Source organism: Carassius auratus, chromosome 7 (assembly GCF_003368295.1).
Source record: "Carassius auratus strain Wakin chromosome 7, ASM336829v1, whole genome shotgun sequence".
NCBI classification, from domain to species: Eukaryota; Metazoa; Chordata; class Actinopteri; order Cypriniformes; family Cyprinidae; genus Carassius; species Carassius auratus.
Window position 1 is genome coordinate 33,031,759 of NC_039249.1, and position 22,845 is coordinate 33,054,603.

Consider the following 22,845-nt stretch of genomic DNA (forward strand, 5'->3'; position numbering starts at 1 on the left):
CCAAACAACAGACTGTGTGTGGAGCAGCTCGGTGGGAAGATCCTGCCAGACTCAGGTTAAACCCAAGCACACGTCCAGCTAGAAGACACGGCTGACCGCTGCTGGACTACAACTACTTACTGAGATTCAAAGCCTTTATTGCCATGTGCACAGGGAGAAGTTTCCCTCTACAACTAAAATATTCCTGTGCTGTCCACAAAATGTTACTAGCTGTTACAGATTAATTATACATAATAATATTAATTAACTTCATGTCCTTACTATATGCTTTGGATTAGAGATACTTGCATGTAACTATGCATAACTGATTGACTCTGGTGCTGTTTTTCACATAACTGAAGATGTTTAGAAATCGTAGCTTGTCATCAGTGTGAGTCAGGTGAAGTCTTCAGTTATCCGTGAATTTCAGAGATTCACAGGCTGCAAAAGTTATACCATTCTCAATGTTGTTGGTGTGCAATGGGAAAGTAATGTAGCTAATTCCTGCTGGCTGGGAGTAATAAGTAATGCAATAATAATAACTAGTAATGAGTAATCTATTACAAGTTTTGAGTTATAAGCACAAGTCCCAACCTGAAGCAAGATGTTCACTGGAATCTGATGTTCAACCAATTCATTTAGTTGAAGCCCCATAAAGACAAGTAGTACTGACAGAAAATACACGAGAGAATGCAGACACTTTCACTGTCTGTCATGATTCAGTCTCCTGATAACATTAGACTGTGATGGCGACAAGTCTGGATGATGTTGTTTGCCTTCTGTAAGGCTGTAAGATTGTATCTGAATTAGCAGTTTAAGTGTTTAATTTACTGATGCAATATCGTGGGAAATAGCTTCTCCGAATCTCCGGATCCAGATGGACGAGTCGCTGAGAAACACTAACACAGCGTGTACCTCGGCGGACACAAATGCTAATATTTGTGATTTCCTTGAGTCCTATTTCCCCGAGGAGGCCCAGAGTGACCAGTGTCCAGAGATCACATGCACCCTCTTATTTCAACATGATCCCGATCCCACCTCAACCAGCAAACGCTTCAGTTTGACGACGGAGACTCTCTAAAACACTTCAGGCTACAGTTTCATTTTAAACTGCACAAGTGTAGCTATGGTCATGCCTGTCTTCTACACTACTTCAGTGTTTTAGACCCTGTAAAACAGAGACTGTTGAAAACGCTGCAGAACGCTGTTTAGACTGAAATCTCTAGGGAAAACTGACCAAGCCGGAGACTTGTGAAAACGATGGCGTGGCGGCACACATTCTCTCTCAGTGTTGTACCCACTGATATGTAAAGCTACTCTGAAAACGGTCCTCGTCTACACTGGTGCAGTAGTGTAAGCAGGGTCTCGGAGGGTCGAGTCGTGTCTTTAGGTGTCTGGCGACGGTCTTTACAGCAGATCAGCCTGGGTCTGAGAGCGATGTCTCTGCCGTCCTCTCTTCTGACTGTAATAGACTGCAGGACACGGCTGGATTTACAGTGGGAATCTGGGAGTATCCGGGGTCTGGCTCGACTCATACAGCAGGGCCCTGTGTCTGATGAATGAGAGCGGAGGAACGAACTCTGTCGTTCAGGGGCTCTCGGAGGTCAATACAGGAGCCGTCTGTTGAGCTGATGGATGCAGGTGAGGCGTCAGTACCAACACTTGGCTTCGAGTCCAAGGAGAGAAGCTCCGGAGTGCCACGGTTTGATTTTATTTACTGCGATGTTTACTGAAGGTTGAGGAGTGTGCTGTTCAATCAATGTCCGAGCGGCTGGATTTCAGAGGATTTGAATCTGTGGGAATGCATTAAATCCTGAAGGGAAGAAGACAGATAGCTGTGTATTGGTGCACCAACACAAAAACCGTTGGCTGGTGCGACGAAACAGTCTGCTTGGGTCAGCTTGGACACACAGCTGTATTTCTGGATCCCTAGAACGACTTCAAGGTTGACGTGTGTCCGTGAAGTATTGGCCCCTCCGGGAGACTAATAGCTCCAGTAATGAAGCGTCGTTTGACTGCGTGATTCATTCAAACACCCAAATCTTTATTGCTGTGTCTGTAAAGGCAGGCCATCCTGCAGTAGAGCGCGGTCTTGATCTGGAGCTCTTCCACCAAATCTCAAGCCGAGCAGCTCAGATGAAACAGGTATCATGATCCAGACACTGTGGCACCAAGACGAGTCTCTGATTAAACCCAGAGTTGATTACTCACCATCAGCGCTGAGGAACCTGTCACATTACTGTGTTGCTCTCAAAAAAAGTAATTAATTAGTCTTGTTTTCTGAGGCAGGAATCAATACTATCATTGCTCATAGCTCCAATCGTGCGTCTTGTTGAGGAGAGGTGCACTATTAACTTTACTCTTCGAGTGATTCACCTGCTGCAAGAGAAAACAGCACTCAAAGGGTTTCGAACAGGAAGATTTATTTTTATGTTTTTAAAGAAGCCTCTACTTCTTGCCAAGCCTGATCTTTCTGTTCATCATATAATCCTGGGGGAAATACTCAACTGTTTTAGCTTTTGATGATGATAATAATAATAATAATAATAATAATAATAAGAAGAAGAAGAAGAAGAATAAGAAGAAGAAGAAATGTTTCTTGAGCAGTAAATGATCATATTATTCTGATTTCTGAAGATCATGTGACACTGAAGACTGGAGGAATGATGCTGAAAATACAGCGGAGCATCACAGAAATACATTACACTTTAACACAGATTCACACAGAAAACAGATGATTTACATCAGAATAATGTGTCTCAATATTGCTATATTTTTGATCAAATAGATGCAGCTTTGGTGAGCAGAAGGGACTTCTTAAAGCTTTGACTGGTAGTGTTTATTGAAGGAAGAACCCAAGTTATCTAGAGACCAGATCACAGCACTCTTTATATCGCAGCACAGCCCAAGTGTTTACGCAGAAGACAGCGTGTTTTTTGATTAGCTCCTGAACGCTGATTCCTGTCTCTTCAGCGCAGTGTTTCTAGCGGATCACAGCGTGTCACATGTGTTCACGGAGGGACATTACTCTCTCGCAGTGTGTGATTCAGAAACGCCTCCCATCCCAGAGAATCTGAGCCGAGACCAGACGCTTGACGTTACAGATCTTCATGTCAAATCGTGACTTCAGACAGAATCAGATGGCAGGCATTAGAGTCAGATGGATCCCGGGATGAGGTTGTGTTGGTGACGCTGACGCTTGACTCGTTGCCCCATTCGGGGAAAAGCCTTCGGCGACAAGCCAGAGGCACCGCCATCGGATTATTCAAGAAACTAACACTTAAACGGACAGACATCTCTCGTTTAATACTGCTCCATCATGTCACATGTTCTTTCCCATGATGCAATGTGCTGTTTTACACGAGACGCTGCATTCAACAGTCAAGACACGTGACATGACAATCAGACATGAAGCTGGACTGCAGCAGAACGAGGAACAGACAACAATTAACTGTTTACAATGTGTCTTCATCTATCAGCACTTCATGTGTACTTTCATCTGATAGTTTTATTAACTGATTCATTCAGTTTGCTTCACTTTCTGACGTAAATTACAGTGACCAAAATATTGTGCTTTTATAACCATTAACTAATATTTTCTACACTTTTTGTGTCAAATATTCTCATCAAAATGTATACTTTTTTTATATATTGTCTTGCTGACAGTTTAGTTCTGTAGCGTAAAAGCTGATGATAATTATGAAAATCTGGAAATTGCGGTTAATCATAATAGACTAGCTCATCATGAGAGACTGATTCATCAGTTATTACAAGATCACACACACACACGCACACACACACACACACACACACTGATGAGACTAAAATCAGGTTCATCTAGTATTGAAAGTATGTGTAAAAACATTCTTTTAAAATTCTAGCATAATTCATATTAAAAGAGTGGGTCACCCATGATTTGTGTGAAAATAATTACATATTACATAATTTTCAAAGCCTATATAAGTAGAAAAATGCAGGATAGATTTATTGTGACGACCATTTAACAGAAAGGAGCAATTCTAAATCTTTTACAGTCATTTAAGTAAATAAAGCAATCACACAAATGTGGCCAAAGTTGAAGAAATGGTTATTTAGCTTTTTGTGGTTCCAGATTAAAATGTTATGCAACAGATATTCGTCAATTCTGCAAAATCTGATTGTCTTCATATAAACTCTGTCACTGATGGATTCAGAAAATAATTGCTGTTTTTTATTGTTTCTTCTAAAAATGAATAAGTAGATGATAACAAATATGTTCACGATAAATCTTGACAGTGGCTTCTGTTCGATTATCAGTTTAAAATAATGGACACGGCTTCTGAGATTAATCAAATGAACCAGAATGCAAACCATTGTGCAGAGTTTATCTAAAAGTGGAAAGAGAATATTAACACAGAACAGCTAAGAAATAAATGCCCTCTGACAGACTAATGCTAATTAGCTCTTTCTAAAGCTAATGCTAATACAGCAACATTGACTACATATTAGAGTGATGCTAAACATGACGAACGAGAAATAAATAAATAATAAAATAATAAAAAGGTGTGCTTCCCTGCTTCTCAACTAGTTTTGCTTCTGGGCCCAGATTCTGAACCAGAACTGTTCATCACACAAGAGCAACACATCTCCATAAATTAATGATTCAATTAATAAACAAGCCTTGTTGGAAGCATACCAATTAATAAAACTAAGTTATATTCTTTTTCTTGTGTACTTTTGGTCACATCTGCCTAATTTGATTAGGCCTACAGGAAACAACAATTTGCAGCAAAACTTAATTATCTTAAAAGTAAAATTCATTGATGTGAATTTTGTTGACTACCCTCAAACAGGTTTAAAAACAGCAAAGGAGAACTAGTTTGGAAAGCTTTCCATGAGATTGAAGTAAAAGGCTTTCAGTTCTGGCAGATTTTACCATATTAGTGTAACTCGCTCTCTCCAGCTGTCGATGCGATTGATTGACAGTTTCTATGGTGACAGCTGCAGTTGTCGAGGAGACAGATCACCGTGCGTAACGAGAGACAGTCGCTGCTCAGCCCAGCTATGACAGCTTCCAGAGTCGCTCTGACACCGGACCACAGAAAGATGGAGAAATGCATTCTAATGCTGCAGAAGTGCTGGAGAGACTCACTGGGAGCCACTGACTTCCACACACTCTTAAAGGGGCTTTATGATTTCAAGTTTCCCCTTCTCTTTGGAGAGTTACACGCTCTTGGTGCATAAAGAAGATCTGTAAAGTTGCAAAGACTAAAGTCTCAAATCCAAAGAGATATTCTTTATCAAAGTTAAGAGTCATCCACTCCCTCCTAAAACACCTCGTTCTAGCACGCCCCCACATCACGAAGAGGGAAGATTGGCATAATGCCTCCAATATTCATGCAAAGAAAGTATCCGTAACTTTCATTCTCGCTGTTACGGCCGCCATGTTGTGGAGATGCTGTTTATTTCATTGTGAAAGCAAAACTATTTAGTTTGGTCTTCCAAAAGAGGACACAACTAGAAATCAGTGGTTAAGTTGTATTTTCAACAGTTCAACCCAAATATTCAGATCTGTGCAGCACATTTAATGAAGGAGTCTCTCCTATGAGAGTAGCCTACAATGCCGGTGTCTGTTTCTATAAAGTGAGACATTTCCAACTTTACGAGGACAGTCTGACACTTCTGACTCACAGTCTGTAAGTACGTTTACCTATTTAAAGACTGTGCCAATGATGTTTCAAACGTGAGTTTTGAGCAGTGTAGAGTAGTGCTTCTTGTTTGTTATTTCTCAGATCACAAATACAGACATGGTTTTATGTTTACGCAGCATGATACGCAACATAACACATAGTGTAAAAAGACAGTATAAGTCATTATAATCAGTAATTATGTCTCCGCTGGATGCAACAAATGACTCATTTGAAATGGGTTTTATTGGTTTTTGGGAGACAGCATCACAGTATGATGAGGGGCATAACATTTCCATCACACTTTTTAGGTATTCAGCCAATCACAACACACTGGATAGCTGGCCAATCAGAGCACACCTTGGTTTTCAGAACGATGAGCTTTGTAAAAATAGACGCATTTCAGAAAGGCGGGGCGTGGAGGAGCATCAATAATGTACAGTATGTGGTAAATAGTGTGTGTTTTTACACCAAATACACAAAATAATGTCCTTTTGAGCAACGTCATATGACCCCTTTAAAAATAAAGGTACTAAAAAGGTTCTTCACAATGATCCCATGGGAATAGAAGAACCATTGAGTCAAAGGTTATGAGTTGGGACAAGAATAATGAGGGTGGGTTAAAAGATTGATTATAAGATTTTTTTTTTTTTTTTTTTTTTTTTTTTTTTTTAATTTAATGTGTTTGTTTAATGGTTGTTGTGTAATAAGGATATGTTGTATGTGGTGGGATAATTCATATGATGGAATTGTGTATGGTTATATAAGGGGTTGGAAAATAACAAGCTTTTTGCTTCATCCCGCTCCTTTTCGAACACATGTAATTTTATTTTTGATATTGCGTTTATGTGGTAACACAATTGCTGTATGTTCATATTTTACTTTATTTTTATTTTTATTATTTTATCGGTTGTTGTTCGAAATAAAAAAAAAAATAAAGAGTAAGAATAAAGAGTAAAGGTTATTTAACCCCTTACCAGTCACCTCCCATTTTTGGCATGGAGACAGAAATTACATACAGAATAAAAAAGTTTCTGCTCATGATTCTTGCTGACTAGATACATAATCAACATTTGTTCACAAAGCTGACACTTCAAAGTTTACTGTTCAGGAATCAGAATCACTCAGACTGTTATGATAATAGAGATATATAAGCTCAAACATAAAAACAAAAATAAAAATATTTAAAACTATTTTTTAAATGTATAAAAAACAGTTGATGTAGAATATGAGTTTAGAAACATAGTGTAGCTAAAGCTTTTGGTATGTCAAGGTTTACCATGCCACAAAGCTCCAATCTCGCTTCAATCTTAGTAGAGGGAGAGCTGTCGGATGACGATTTGTCTGCGCTACCGTCCTCTGGGACGGTGACAAAGCCTGAGTCGGATCCCGAAGTGGCAGCTATGATTTCTCGGGCCACCGAGAGGGTAGAGCTCGAGTGGAATCCCCCACTGCGTCCCGAACCCACGCGGGCTGGATGATTGGTTTCTCGGGGGTGGTGTGTGCTGTTTCTCAGCGCCCCACCCCAGTGCCTTTCTTTCCGGAAGTGCATGTATTCAGGAATCCCGTCGGTGGAGCGAGAGCATCAACAAAGGCCCTACTCACGCACCCTCTGCCAACCCGTGGAACCAGGTGAGCCCTGCACCCCACACTCGCACCACACTCCGGCAGGCTCACAAGCCGCCCGAGTTGGGTCCCTGTGTTCCACCTCACTGCCCCACTGTGGGAGGACTGGCATATCATTCGAAGGACTGGCATATCAGTACAAGGTCCCTCCCTTCGGGCTGTCCCGGTCTCCCCGTGTCTTCACGAAAGCCACGAAGGCAGCTCTCGTTCCTCTTAGAGAGCAGGGTGTTCGCATTCTCAACTACGTGGCAGAGGATCTCTTTTCTCGGTATATAGTTGGATTCGGTCGAACAGACAGCACGCCTCACAGAGGAACGTGCGCGGTCGGTGCTAGCCTGCTTGAATACGTTCAAAAGCAGGACAGTGGTCCCACTGAAACTCTTTAAGAGGCTCCAGGGGCATATGGGGGCCGTGGCGGCACTTACAACACTCGGCCTATTACATATGAGACCACTCCAGCACTGGCTTTATGGCCGAGTCCCGAGGTGGGTGTGGAAGCGCGGCACTCACCAGGTCTAAGTTACACCGGCCTGTCACCAAACCCTAACTCCGTGGTCAGATCTTGCATATCTCTGGGCAGGGGTGCCCCTAGAGCAGATCTCCAGGCATGCTATGGTTTACACGGATGCCTCCACCACCGTCTGGGGGGCCACGTACAATGGGCATGCAGTCTCAGGGGTTTGGACGGGCCCGCAGCTGCAGTGGAACATCAATTGCCTAGAGTTGTTAGCAGGGCACCTTGCCTTGAACGGTCTCAAAGGTCTCTTACGAGGCAAGCATGTGCTGGTCCGAATGGACAACACTGCGACTGTTGCGTACATCAACCGACAAGGTGGTCTGTGCTCTCGTCGCATCTCGCAACTCGCCCGCCACCTCCTCCTTTGGAGTCAGAAGGTTCTGAGGTCACTTTGTGCCGTTCACATTCCAGGACTGCTCAGTTGTACAGCCGACGAGCTGTCTCAAGCAATGCTCTTGGGAGAATGGCAACTCCATCCCCTGATGGTCCAGCTGATTTGGGGGCGGTTCAGAGCCGCTCAGGTAGAACTGTTTGCTGCTCCAGAGACCTCTCACTGCCAGTTGTTCTACTCCCTGCCCGAGGGAACTCTCGGCATGGACGTACTGGCACACAACTGGCCGCGGGACCTACGCAAGTATGCGTTTCCCCCAGTGAGCCTTCTCGCACAGACACTGTGCAAAGTCTGGGAGGACGAGGAGCAAGTCTTGCTAGTAGCACCATATTGGCCCACGCAGACCTGGTTCCCCGAACTTGTGCTCCTTGGGACAGCCCCTCCTTGGCCAATTCCTCTGATGAAGGATCTATTGACTCAGAGATGGGGCACCTTTGGAAACTCCATGTCTGGTCCCTGGATGGGACGCGGTGGTTCTAGGTGACCTACCCCAAGAGGTAGCAAACACCATCACTTCGGCAAGAGCACTGTCTAAGAGACACGCTTATGCCTTGAAGTGGAACCTGTTCTTCGAGTGTTGTTCTTCTCGCCGAGAAGACCCCCGAAGATGCCTGACTGCGGTCGTGCTGTCCTTTCTACAGCAAGGGCTGGAGCGAAGGCTGTCTCCCTCCACCCTCAAAGTCCAGGTTGCTGTTACTGCTGTGTACCATGACCCCGTGAATGGGAAGTCTTTGGGTAAGCATGACCTCATCATCAGGTTCCTTAGAGGGGCCAGGAGGTTACCTAATAGTGGCGCAGGCAGCTCGCACAGGGCACTGGAAGGGGCAGCACCCATGGCGCTTTGATATGGATCCCATATTCGTCGGTCACTGTCTTGGCGTCGAGAGTGACCGACTGAAAGGGAACATCTCGGTTACGTATGGTAACCCTCATTCCCTGAAGGAGGGAACGGAGATGCCACGTCCCATCGCCATGGTTGCTGTACGGCCGCTGAGCTGCCGGGTCCCCGGCCTGGCTCCTCAGCAAAAAACTGGAATGCATTGCACCTGCTGCCTTCTTATACTCACGCAGTGATCAGCGGCAGCTGGATGCAATAAGTGCATGCCAATGTGCATTGGCTCGTTTAGTTAAATGTATTAAAAAAAATTGTTGATGTAGGATATGAGTTTAGAAACACAGTGTAGCTAAAGCTAAAAGCCTATCAATGCTTCATTTGAAATTTCATAATCGAATCTGTAAAATTGAATTTTATGAAATATGTCATGGCCATGTCATGTGTGTTTTTAGAGAAGGCTAATCAGATTGATTTATGGCACTTGTCACCTCCTCACTCCTAAACTCACTCCTAAACAATCCTTCTCGTGTTTGGACTGGCAAAACTGCCCCATTCGTGATTCTGTTGTTTTTACTAAACAAGTCTTATTACTAGCCTTACTATAAAAATACAACAAAATATTTTCTTACGACCTTACGTGAATTATTGTCAAAAAGCATTTTGAAGAAGAACCGCACCTGTTAGTAACTGCATTAACTCACTTTAAAAGTGTTTGTCATAACTTTCTTTTGCAGAATTATCTGTTTCTTACCTTTTTTATTATCTGAAGTAGGGCTTCACAATTAATTGAAATGGAATCGAAATACTGATTCAACAGAAGCTGTGATTTTCATGCCTATCTTTCAGAGAAGCACGGTTCTGTGATCAGCAGTAAATCTCCATCAGAAGGCATGGGGGGGGGGGTGTCTGAAAATATGACCTGAAGAAGAAACCCAGGAAATCGCTGCAGCTGAATAAAGAGAAGATTTAACTGCTTTAATTGATTCAATGTTACTAATAAACAAACGACTATGACAATACATGGTTTATCGTATTTTTTCTTTTATATGGCTTTTTTGCGTAAAGGCTTGTTCACACGGCAGGATAATTAGGCCGATTTTAGCCCCGATTCACCCCTTCCGACAATCTTAGGATGCTCCGATTATCGTAAAATAATCTGATCAAATATTCCTGCCGTGTGTGGTGTATTAAGACTGCTCTCCTCTGCTCGGAAGAATGTCGGGACCGCTCCGATCTCAAATCGGGGATATCCAACATGTTGGATTTATTTGGCACGATTTCTTCTCGTGTGTGGTGTCCCCCGAGGACAAAAAATCACGCAGCCTGTGGACTGTGGCGTGTAGCCAATCAGAAAGCGAGGTGACGAGGCGGTGAGGAAGTACTGAGAAACAAAATCAAAACAGCCAGCGTATATAATATAACAAATACAAATAAAGTCGATGGGCATAACTACATCCACAACTGCAGTCCACCAGAGTACATGGAAACGAATATATGAACGTTTATTTCAACGGTTATTAATCTGTGTAGTACGTAACAACATTTCTATGAGATAAAACAACAACTTATCTCCATATTATGATATAGCAAGTATAGTTCACGCTTGCGTTGTCTCCACCTCTTTGACCATCGCCTTTTCTTGTTTTTCTTATGCTTTTTTTTCTGCTAAAAACAAAGCACAAACTATGGCCACTGCATCCTCTTCGTCCGCCATGATTGTTTACTCTAAAGTCACGTTTGATCTCGAGGGATTTTGCGAGATTTCCCGTCTGACCTGGGAATGCTCGGGAGTCAAATCGGTTCGTGTGTGATGTGTTGATATTGCCGTGTGGCTGCACACCACACACGGAACGACCAAAACTGTTAGACCCGTGATTTTTTATCGCTGTGTGTGGGGTCTCTCAGGTTTGGAAAATCGGCCGACAATTTTAAAATCGTCCCGTGTGAACCAGGCCTAACTTGCCAGTGAACTGCGGCTCTTTGTAGTAAATGCTGCTCCATCTGAAAGCAGGTGATGATGATTTACTGCTGATTACAGAACTGGCTTTACTAACATAATGTCCATGACAATCACATTAAATGTGCAGCCCTAATCTGAAGAACCTAATAATACAAAAAAAATATATAATAATAAAAAAAAAAAATTATAATAAATATAAGTCAATGGCTACAAGCCACCGTTTGGCCAGCAGCTTCTTCAGAAAATAAAGAAACCCATCCAGGTTTGGAAATGATGACCATGTTAATGTCAGTCATGATGCTGGTGATGAAGGTGAACGTGTCTGATCACGCTGCAGTGTTTCAGGGATCCCGTGGTAATGAATCGAGGGCTCAGACTCCCACAGTTCTCTCTGTCCAGCGCTCTTTCTCTCTGACTGATCACATATATTGTGTCTCTTCCCTCTATTTTACAGCTCAGAGCCGCAACGTCAATCTGTCGCTTCTCTCTCACCGAAAGAAAGAGATTTTTTATTTTTTTAAAATATAAATCAGCCTCCACACTTTCATCAGTTTCCCAGTGTTTGATGCGCTGGACGTCTCAGACGACCCTCTCTCCTTTCACAAAGACTCCAGTGAGCCACCTAGCTAGACAGCACTGACACACATCACAGACCATCACGCTAAACACTCAGTCCTCTGCCCACAGTGCACTGCAGCAAACTCACGGTGGAAAATATGACAGAGAAATCTTGACTATAAATACCATAAAAGTCATTGAAATCATTCTCATTAAAAATGGACTGTTTAAGCCATGTTTATGTATGCTGTGTGTCTCTGAATATTATAGCAAACTAGTAAAAAACAACAAAAAAAAAAAACTAAGACTTATGGGATGGGGCATCACTGCGGAATTTGGGCAGTAAAACAACAACGACAGTTATGATTATTATCATCATTATTATAAAATAAATTATTTATTTGTTTGTTTGTTTGATTAATTTAAGTGACTTCTAAAATGAAAATGGCTTTTATATTGTTTCTATATTGCATTTCTTAATAACATCTTGGATGTTTAAACATCTGAGAAAATAAACAGCATTTTATTCTGGAAACCACTTCATACAGACACTAACCCCAGCTGCCTTCAGGACGTCACACTGCTAACTGCAAATAAATAAACACTTCACCATTATATTAGTTAATTTATGATATGAGCTGTATTTCTCAAGTATAGTTCTCTATGGGCCTGTTTAGAGCTGGTCACTTCATGCGTTTTCTCTGATTGGATGGCTATATGATTTGTTAAAACATTTCCATTTACACTTGGCCACATCAATGTGTCTTTGCAAAATGGATATAAATAAGGTCTTCACTTCCATGCTATATGCAAATTTAAAGGAGTTTGCCTCAACGAAAGCAACAGATGAGCACTGCATTTAATTCATTATCAACTCATTTCAAGATCAAATACATTCTGATATGGTTTGAGCAATCAAATGAAATCCGGGCATTTACACCTGCTCTTTTCACAATCAGAGAAAACACTTGAAGTATCTAACTCACCTGTGCTGTGTGTCTTAGTGTGTTTGAGTCAGTTTGATGACTTCATGAGTGAATACAGTGTGCAACAAAAGCAGAACACACACATACACACACACACACACGCACACACACACACACACACACACAGGTTGGTTCTGTTAATTGCACTGAGAGTTATAGGCTGTATTGATGAGGTCTAATCACGGCTGTCAATGATATTTATGAGCTCGGCGTCACAAACGTGCTGGTCAGATTAAAGCCTCATTAATAAAGTCTTGCAGCAGGTATTAAACAGCTCATCTCACTCCAGCAGGAAGAACGCTTACACCACATTATAATTCAGTAATACGACAACAACCCCACCACCAGCTTGTGAGTGTGTGTGTGTGTGTGTGTGTGTGAACTCTGGCTGGGTGAATCCCAGTAATTAAAACATAAATTGGGCCTATTGAGGGGGAAGCTGAACTCACAGCCCGAACAATCACCCGATTTCTGCTCCGCAAACACACGCTTTCAGATCAAAAACCAAACAATCTGATCTGAATCATAGTGACATGAATGCAGAGCTTTATCAGAGAGACACAGAAACACACACATGAAGCCTATTTCACAGCCTGCGGGGTCAAAGGTCAGAGGGTCCAAGGTCAATGCTGTAACTACACAAACATCCCTCTCGCCGAAGTAAGGCGTGTGTTTGAGAAAGCGATTACAGACATTCAGAGGTCAAGAGTACTGTAGTCTCATATGGAGTACAACACATGGCATAGAGTGTGTGTGGTGTCTAACATGAGCTGACGGAGCAGAGAGATCTACTAATGATGCCTGGAGGTCATAACACTCTCTCTCTTTCTCTTAATTCACTAGATTAATCAGGACGTCTCATACACAGGTATAACTAAACCTAACCATGACTAAATCTAACTTGAACCTAACTATAACTAAATCTACCTAAACCAATCCCACGAGTTAATGGAGCATGTGTAGATAAACGTGTGACATCAGTAATGAACAGCCAATCACACGCCTTGATACTGTGACTCACTTCTTGTGATAGAGTCAAAGATCAAACAATATGAAGAATTTAAACAGATTTACAAGATGAAACAATCTATCAATCAAAGAGGAAAACTTAAAGAAAACATCTTGCCATATAAGTGCAAGTAAAAGCTGTAACGTTAGTTTGTAGAGTTAATAATATTTATAGGTATAAAACATTTTAAAATATAAGCTCATATGTAGACTTGTTTAAAGCTTCTGATTCTAAAACATTTATATTGCATTTTATTCATATTTGTATATTAATTTAAAATAAAAGCTTAATAATTACTATTAAACTAAGCTAGCTTGTGTAATGTATTAAGGGTATAATAATCATAACAATCATATAAAATTATTAATAATATTATAAAGAAGAATTATCTATAAAATCAGACAATTTTATCTTTAACAATGTTTTGCTAAGTAGCGTCCTTTAATTTGGATTAAGAGAAACGGGGGGAGTGGCTTTATTGTATCAGAGATGTGTCACTTAGCTTGAAGCTGATTGATCAAATGTCAGTTTGAGTTCTCTAAACCAGAACATAACCCACCCCAGAGCAGGGGTCTTACAGGATTAGGAGTTACAGGATTAGTTTTGAGTTGACAAAATCAAACTCTCCAATCCGGCTTTGTTGGTACCATGATGCTGTTCATCAACTTTCTTTGTAAACTCAGGTTTTGATCCTGAGTTTGTGGAGTGCGTGCACATGAATGTGTGACATCACTGGCGAACAGCCAATCACAAGCCTTCCAACAGAAAGCAAGTTTGATTTACTTCTGGCGAGAGACCCAGCGAGATTCAAAACTAAAAGTTAAAGGTTTTGCCAAAGGTTAAGAGATTGAAGAATTGTCACGGTAGGAAATCCAGTGTTTCCTCCGTGTCATGTTTTGTTATTGTTTTTGTACTTACGTTGTCTCCATGTGCTCGTTTAGTTGATTGTCATCACCTGGGTGTTGATTGTCTCGCTCCAGCTGATCGTCATCATACCTCTGCTACTTATACTCACCTCGCTCTCTCTCTGTTGTCAGATCCTCTCTTATGTCTCCATGCACTAGCTGGATTACCGTCCTCCGTGTTTGTGTGCTGGTTTGGATTCGTGTTGTCGTCCGCGTGTCAGTGTTCCGGTCTGTTCCTGGTTCCAACCATTGACCACCTTCACCTGCACCGCTGACTTCACCATCCCACTCTTCTCACGCCACCGTAGACCTTCCTTGCCATTGCCAACACTCTGGACACTCTTTATCAATAAACAACATCTGATTGCCTGCAATTGCTTCCTCCTCTTTTATCTGTCGTTACAGTAGGATCTGACCATCATGGAAGCAGCAGGCGATCGCTCCCCATCTCATCTCGAAGAATTTCTGCAACGAGCTGTGGGTCGTATGGATCGCCAAGACAAGGCGATAGATGAGATGGGTCGAGCCTTCCAAGCAATGGTGACGAAGGTGTCCGAGCTCGTTCTCCAGACGCAACAACAACAACAATCGTCACCCGCTGCGCCTCCCACGCCACCCACACCGCCGATCGTCTCCGGGGGGATTTCCCAGCCCGAACCACGCCTCCCCATCCCGGAGAAATATGCGGGTGAGCCAGAGTTCTGTCGATCATTTCTGTCTCATTGTTCTCTGCACTTCGCCCTGCAGCCCCGCACGTTCTACACCGAGGAAATGAAGGTGGCATTCGTCTTATCTCTACTTACGGGAAGGGCTGCCCTCTGGGGGACGGCGGTGTGGGAGAACCAAGACAGCTGCTGTGCCTCGTTCCACGCACTTTCGGAAGAGATGAGACGGGTCTTCGACCGCTCCGCCGCCGGGAGGGAAGCGGCTTGGCTTCTCACGGACCTACGTCAGGGGGAAAGGTCCGTTTCCGATTATTCGATTGAGTTCCGCACCCTGGCGGCGGAGTGTAAGTGGAACGAGGAGGCGCAGTGGGATCACTTCCTGCATGGGTTGGCTGACCGCATCCAACAGGAGATCCGCGCCGTCGAGCTCCCCACTTCTCTCAACAGTCTGATTGACCTAACCATCAGAGTGGAGAATCGACTCGATCAAGCCACCAGACGGAGGGGGAGAGCAGTTCTCGCGAACAGACCGGAGGCTCAGTATCAGCGCTCAGATGTTGCGGTCAGCCCACCGGGAGATCTTGAACCCATGCAGGTGGGGCGAGCTCGGCTCTCCCGGGAGGAGAGGATCAGGCGGAGATCCCTGGGACTATGTTTATACTGCGGCAGTCAAGAACATCACATCCAGCGTTGTCCGGTAAAAGACCAAGCCCGATAGTAAGACGGAGGCTACTATCGGGTGGGATCTCTGCCAGAAAGACCTCATCTACATCGACACTCCTTCCGGTGAGTCTACGGTGGTCCACCCACGCACTCGAGCATCACGCCTTGTTGGATTCTGGGGCAGAGGGTAATTTCATGGACTTCCAGTTCGCTAGTAAGCTTAACATTCCTCTCACCTCCCTCAAACACCCCATTGCACCCTTTGCTCTCAATGGACACAGACTACCAGTCATCACTCAGACCACCTTACCTGTTTCCCTCACCACATCTGGCAATCATACTGAGGAGATATCATTTTACATTACGGACTCACCTCAATCCCCCATCGTTCTCGGTCACACCTGGCTTCAGAAACACAACCCCAGCATCAATTGGCGCCTTGGATCTGTGGTTAGCTGGAGCGAGGAATGTCATTTGTCTTGTCTTTTGTCTGCTGGTGTTAATGTTTCTGAGTCTGTGTTTCAGGGGGAAGCAGTGGATTTGGCTAGCGTGCCCGCGGAGTACCACGACCTGAAGGAGGTGTTCAGTAAGTCTCGTGCTGATTCTCTTCCTCCTCATCGTCCCTATGACTGTGCGATAGAGTTATTGCCAGGTACTTCTCCGCCTAAGGGCAAGTTATATTCTTTGTCTGTTCCAGAAACGGCGGCCATGGAGAAATATATATCCAGTTCTCTAGCAACGGGGTTTATCCGCCCTTCCTCTTCTCCAGCGGGGGCGGGGTTCTTTTTTGTGGGAAAGAAGGACGGATCCTTGCGACCTTGCATTGACTACCGAGGGCTGAACAACATAACGGTAAAGAATACCTATCCTTTGCCGCTTATGTCTTCAGCTTTTGAGAGGTTGCAGGGAGCGTCCGTTTTCACTAAATTGGACTTACGTAATGCTTATCATTTGGTCCGCATCAGGGAGGGGGATGAGTGGAAGACTGCCTTTAACACCCCTAGAGGCCATTTTGAGTACTGCGTTATGCCGTTCGGGCTAACCAACTCGCCGGCAGTCTTTCAAGCACTCGTTAATGACGTGTTGCGAGACATGGTCGATCTGTTCATATATGTTTACCTGGATGACATATTGATTTTTTCTTCGTCTCTCCAGGAACACGTGCAACACGTACGACGAGTGCTTCTGCGGTTGCTAGAGAATGGATTGTTTGTCAAGGCGGAGAAATGCGTTTTTCATGCACAGTCTGTTTCTTTTCTAGGACACATCATTTCGACTGAGGGTGTTCGCATGGATCCTGAGAAGGTTAAGGCTGTGGTAAATTGGCCATCCCCAGAGTCTCGCAAGGCCCTGCAGAGATTTCTGGGGTTCGCCAATTTTTACCGGCGTTTCATTCGCAATTTCAGCCAACTAGCCGCTCCTCTGACCGCCTTGACCTCCCCTAGTTTGACGTTCAGGTGGTCAGACGCAGCTGAGACTGCGTTTGCCAAACTGAAAAGCTGCTTTGTTTCAGCTCCCATTCTCGTCACCCCTGATCGCTCACGTCAATTCATAGTGGAGGTCGACGCGTCAGAGGTGGGGGTAGGAGCAGTGTTATCCCAACGCGCATCCTCAGACGGAAAGGTGCATCCGTGCGCGTATTATTCTCACCGTTTATCTCCTGCAGAAGTTAATTATGACATTGGCAATCGAGAGTTGTTGGCAGTCAAACTTGCACTGGAAGAATGGCGTCACTGGCTTGAGGGGTCGGGTGTACCTTTCATTGTATGGACGGACCATAAGAATCTCGAATACATTAGAACCGCCAAAAGACTTAACTCCAGGCAGGCTCGGTGGGCATTGTTTTTCGGTCGTTTCGATTTTACACTTTCTTACCGGCCGGGTTCCAAAAACATCAAACCCGATGCTTTATCCCGTCTTTTTGAGCGTTCCGATCGTACTGCTACTCCCGAGCCCATTTTACCGGGGACCATCATTATCTCCGCGCTCAGGTGGGAGGTCGAATCGAAGGTGTTAATCGCCTTAGAAGGGGTAACGCCCCCGGCTCGTTGCCCACCGAACCGATTGTTTGTGCCGGAGAGGTTACGGTCAGACGTTCTCCAGTGGGGTCATTGTTCCAGTGTTGCTTGTCACCCAGGGGTTAGTAGAACTAGATTTCTGGTCAAGCAACGATTTTGGTGGCCTGGTATGGCTCGTGACGTCCACGATTTCGTCTTGGCTTGTTCAGTTTGCGCTATTGGTAAGACTTCCAATCGACCTCCAGATGGGTTACTCTTACCGCTGTCTGTCCCTTCAAGACCCTGGTCCCACATTTCGCTAGATTTTATCACCGCCCTCCCGCCCTCTAAAGGCAATACGGTGATTTTAACCGTAGTGGACCGGTTCTCGAAGGCGACTCATTTTATTCCCTTGCCCAAATTACCTTCAGCCAAGGAAACAGCGGTAGCTGTCATTGACCACGTCTTCCGCATACATGGCCTCCCGACAGACGTGGTTTCTGACAGGGGTCCCCAATTTGTGTCCAAATTTTGGCGAGAATTTTGTAAATTGTTAGGAGCGACTGTTAGTCTTTCTTCCGGGTTCCATCCCCAGAGCAATGGTCAAACCGAACGAGCCAATCAGGATGTCGAGAGGGTTTTGCGATGTTTGGTTTCCAATAATCCTTCGTCCTGGTGTCAGCAACTCTCAGTTGTGGAGTACGCACACAATTCTTTGCCAGTGTCATCTACGGGCATGTCTCCATTTAAGTGTAGTTTAGGGTACCAACCACCTAATTTTGTCAGTACGGAATCCGAGGTTTCGGTCCCCTCCGCACACGCATTAGTCCAGAGGTGTCACCGCACCTGGACCAGAGCTCGCAGAGCTCTGCTCCAGGCTAGGTCGCGCACCAAGGCTAAGGCCGATCGCCACCGGTCGAAGCCTCCCCGTTACGTCGTCGGTCAAAGAGTGTGGCTTTCTACCCAGAATATTCCTATGCGGTCCGTTTCTAACAAACTTGCTCCCAAATTTATTGGCCCGTTTTCTATTACCAAGATTATTAATCCGGTAACCGTGCGTCTTAGCCTTCCTCCGGCGTACAGGAGGATTCATCCCGTGTTCCACGTCTCCAAAATTAAATCGGTGATTTCTTCCCGTCTTAATCCGCCTGCTCCGGTTCCCCCCCCGCCTCGTCTCGTTAATGGGGAAACCACCTATTTGGTTAATCGTATTCTGGACTCTAGACGGAGGGGACGCGGTTTTCAGTACTTGGTGGATTGGGAAGGTTACGGTCCGGAGGAGAGGAGCTGGGTTCCTGCTCGGGACATATTGGATCACCACCTTATAGATGATTACAATCTACAGGTAAAGCAGGCTGGGAACGTCAGGTGACGTCCTAGGGGAGAGGGTACTGTCACGGTAGGAAATCCAGTGTTTCCTCCGTGTCATGTTTTGTTATTGTTTTTGTACTTACGTTGTCTCCATGTGCTCGTTTAGTTGATTGTCATCACCTGGGTGTTGATTGTCTCGCTCCAGCTGATCGTCATCATACCTCTGCTACTTATACTCACCTCGCTCTCTCTCTGTTGTCAGATCCTCTCTTATGTCTCCATGCACTAGCTGGATTACCGTCCTCCGTGTTTGTGTGCTGGTTTGGATTCGTGTTGTCGTCCGCGTGTCAGTGTTCCGGTCTGTTCCTGGTTCCAACCATTGACCACCTTCACCTGCACCGCTGACTTCACCATCCCACTCTTCTCACGCCACCGTAGACCTTCCTTGCCATTGCCAACACTCTGGACACTCTTTATCAATAAACAACATCTGATTGCCTGCAATTGCTTCCTCCTCTTTTATCTGTCGTTACAAGAATATGACAAATTTAAATTTCATATGAAAAATGGAGGACAAATAAAATAAATGATCTTGCTCTATCTGTGTAGTTTATACATATGAAAATATAGAGAGACTAAACTGAATCTTACCGGGCTAGCCAGCTAAACCGGCTTCATGGTACAGCTGCTGATTTATTTCTCAATGTGAACAGCTTGGTAAATGTCTTATGATGTTTAACAGGTTAAGTTAACCCCAGGAAATGGGAGACAATTTTAGAAATTGACCGATAATTGGTTTTATCAATATTTACATGAATGACTCATTTATATTAAGTACAACATAAAATTCAAGTTTTTTTTTGTTGTTGTTTATATTTATTTATTAGCATTTAACTACTATATATACTCCATATATTGAAATATGGGGTGCATATTTGCTAGTCCACATAATGCCTGATTTACCAGTGGACTTATTAAAGGTTTTTTTTTTTTGACTAAACAGCTGATGTCAGGAAACATCTAGAAGTAACCATTACTGTCACTAACACTAGTTCAATAAGTACTTCATCATCACTGACGGGTTTTCACTGCAAAACTATAATGGACATTTTCCACAAATATCGCTTATAGTTTTGAGAAGTGCTGCAGAAAAAAATAAATAAAATAAAATTACATGAAAATATTTCTATTATGTAGTTCAGTTAGTGTTTAGCTGCTCTGGCAAATAAAGCAAGCTTTGGGAATCACACATAAAAAGAAACCTGGCAGATGTTTCCTGCGACTCTGATTTGTTTTTCTGTGCTTTTCATTTTTCTTCACAGGCAAAATCATTGTGAGAGAAGCTTGTGATACAATCCAAACACACACACACACACACACACACACACTCACACACACACGCTGTCTGCCAGCCATGTGAAGAATGAGCTGATGTCTGAGCGAGTTTCTCTGCACTGATGGATCGTGCTGTAGGTGGATAAAACACTTCAGTTTGCCTTTGTTTGTTTCCTCAGAGTTTGTATTAATGACGTGCCAGCGACTCTGTCGAGATGCTCCCAGCATGCTTTGCTCGTGCTAACAGAGCTGATTGGATCAGGGCGGGCATTCATCACTGTCAGTCACAGCTCAGCGGCGGTTCTGATTGGATGCTCAAGATTTAGAGAGAACAAAGGCTCAGCACAATGATTTCACAATCAGCAAACTAGACAGTGTGTGTGTGTGTGTGTGTGAGACGGTTCTGCTGCTGAGGCGCTACACCTGCCCTCCGTCAGCAGGTCGGCCGCCGCCGAACACGCTTACACATGCACACACACAGAAGACACGGTACGTTACCTCTGAAAGCCCTGGTGAAGATCCGGAGGACTCAGGAGCTGAAAAACAAAAGCAGTTCAGTTTAAAACCACACAAACACACACGAAAGCGCCTCGCTCGTCCCATCAGTCTAATCTCAGGAATCAGTCAGCGGAGGGAAACACACCGCTGTAAAGTTCATCACACCATCAGCGGCGGCTCAGTGTGGGAAACATTCGTTTGGAGAGTAATTGAACCGAAAGGTCAGAGATTATTGGACAGCTGACAATCGGGGAAAACCTGATTCATTTTAAGTGAATTTCTCTGACACTGTGAGCGATCAGCGATGCTCTCGACGGCCACGACATGAGTTTGAGTGACAGTAAAGACTGGAAATACTTCTGTTGTTTTGTGTTCTTCTCTTTCAAGACATCATAAAAAATTAGTATTAGTGCAAAAATACTGACAACATATGAACAAATAACATTAAATCTATACGACACAGGCGCAAAATAGCTTAAGACATGCTTTCTTTTGGGCGTTAAATAATAACACAAACACCAGTAATTTGACAAGAGCAGATGTTAGTGATTCATGATTCAGTTTAATACTCTCCTGCCATACATTCTGTGTCTGAAAGGGAAACTCCTACAAATGCATATTCAATAAGGTCAGGCGCAAGAATAACAGTGACTACGTTTACATGCTGTTAAAATTCGGGTTATGGTCGGGTTAAGGTCACTATTCGGGTTTGTGAAACATTTGGGATAACCCGTTTACATGCGTGAGCAGAGAGAGTTACTCCTGTATACATGGAATGTGTAATCAGTCGCCAATATCCCGATGTAAACGGCGACGCACGGTTAGCATCTGGACGTAAGACGCAATATGCGTCATTTCCGATTCTTCTTCCTGTATCCAAAGACTCAAAAGACCAAGATTCCTTGCGAATAGAACATGCGCAGAACACACATTTTGATGGGGATATGCCGAAAGAAACGCGTTTACAAGACCAAATATTCGGGTTAGAAAAGGGGTACCCCAGGTATAATATCCCGGTTTTTAAAAACCGGGATATGAGCATATCCGGGTTTTTGCCAGTGTTTACATGACCGTGCGCGACCGGGTTATTGCTAATATCCCGGTTTTGAACGGGTTATTGGCTGCATGTAAACGTGGTCTGTGTCCATGCCTTTTCAGCAATAATTCTTCACTGCTCATCTTCAGTCAATCCTGACAGCACTATTGAGTACTGATGGAGTTTTACAGCTCCTGATTGGTTGATGGAGTTTTACAGCTCCTGATTGGCTGATGGAGTTTCACAGCTCCTGATTGGCTGATGGAGTTTCACAGCTCCCGATTGGCTGTCATCGTATCGTCCCCTGGGTCTTCATTAAACTCTGAAGACACTTCCCTCACAGGACGCCTCAACACTCTCTCCATTGGTTCTGGAGTCCCTGGAGGCTTTGCCACCACTTAAAGTCCATTACGCTCACAAGCAGACACACGTCCAGAATCAGCTTCTGCTTAACCAGTCTCAGTGTGTTCAGTGTCGAGAGCAGAAGTTCATTTCAATGTGAAATACTGCGGTAAAAACTTGTTAATTGGTTAAGTGCAAGAATAATTCACCTGCATTAGCGAGTAACCATCAATGTGTGTGAACTAATGCACTTTGGGATTACATTTTGAGATGTAAATATAGGAATCACTATACAGCCTAATCTGAATATGAAACTTTTTAAGGTGATATTTCTGAATAAATGTGAGCGCTGCACATTCAAATGAAAAGAGTGGTGCTGTTACAGGCTCAGAACTAATGAATACAACACTCTCACACTCGGTTCATATTGTAATATGTTGTAAACCCTCATCTGTTTGAATCAACAACTGGAAATTGATAAGACACTGCAAAATAAGAGTCACGTTCGTTTAAGACTTGTTTTTAATTTAAAAGTGCTGCACTAAGCAGAACTTTATCATTAATGT

General features: G+C 43.8%; 1 protein-coding gene across 44 annotated transcripts in view; it reads right to left on the reverse strand.

The window, feature by feature from the left end:
• Positions 1–22,845, reverse strand: part of LOC113106534 (receptor-type tyrosine-protein phosphatase delta-like) — a 339,617-nt gene that overhangs the window by 136,727 nt on the left and 180,045 nt on the right. For all 44 annotated transcript variants that reach the window (XM_026268559.1, XM_026268604.1, XM_026268603.1 and 41 more), the window contains exon 7: positions 20,902–20,939. The gene's annotated coding sequence lies outside the window, so the exon portion shown is untranslated. The remainder of the gene's footprint in view (positions 1–20,901; positions 20,940–22,845) is intronic.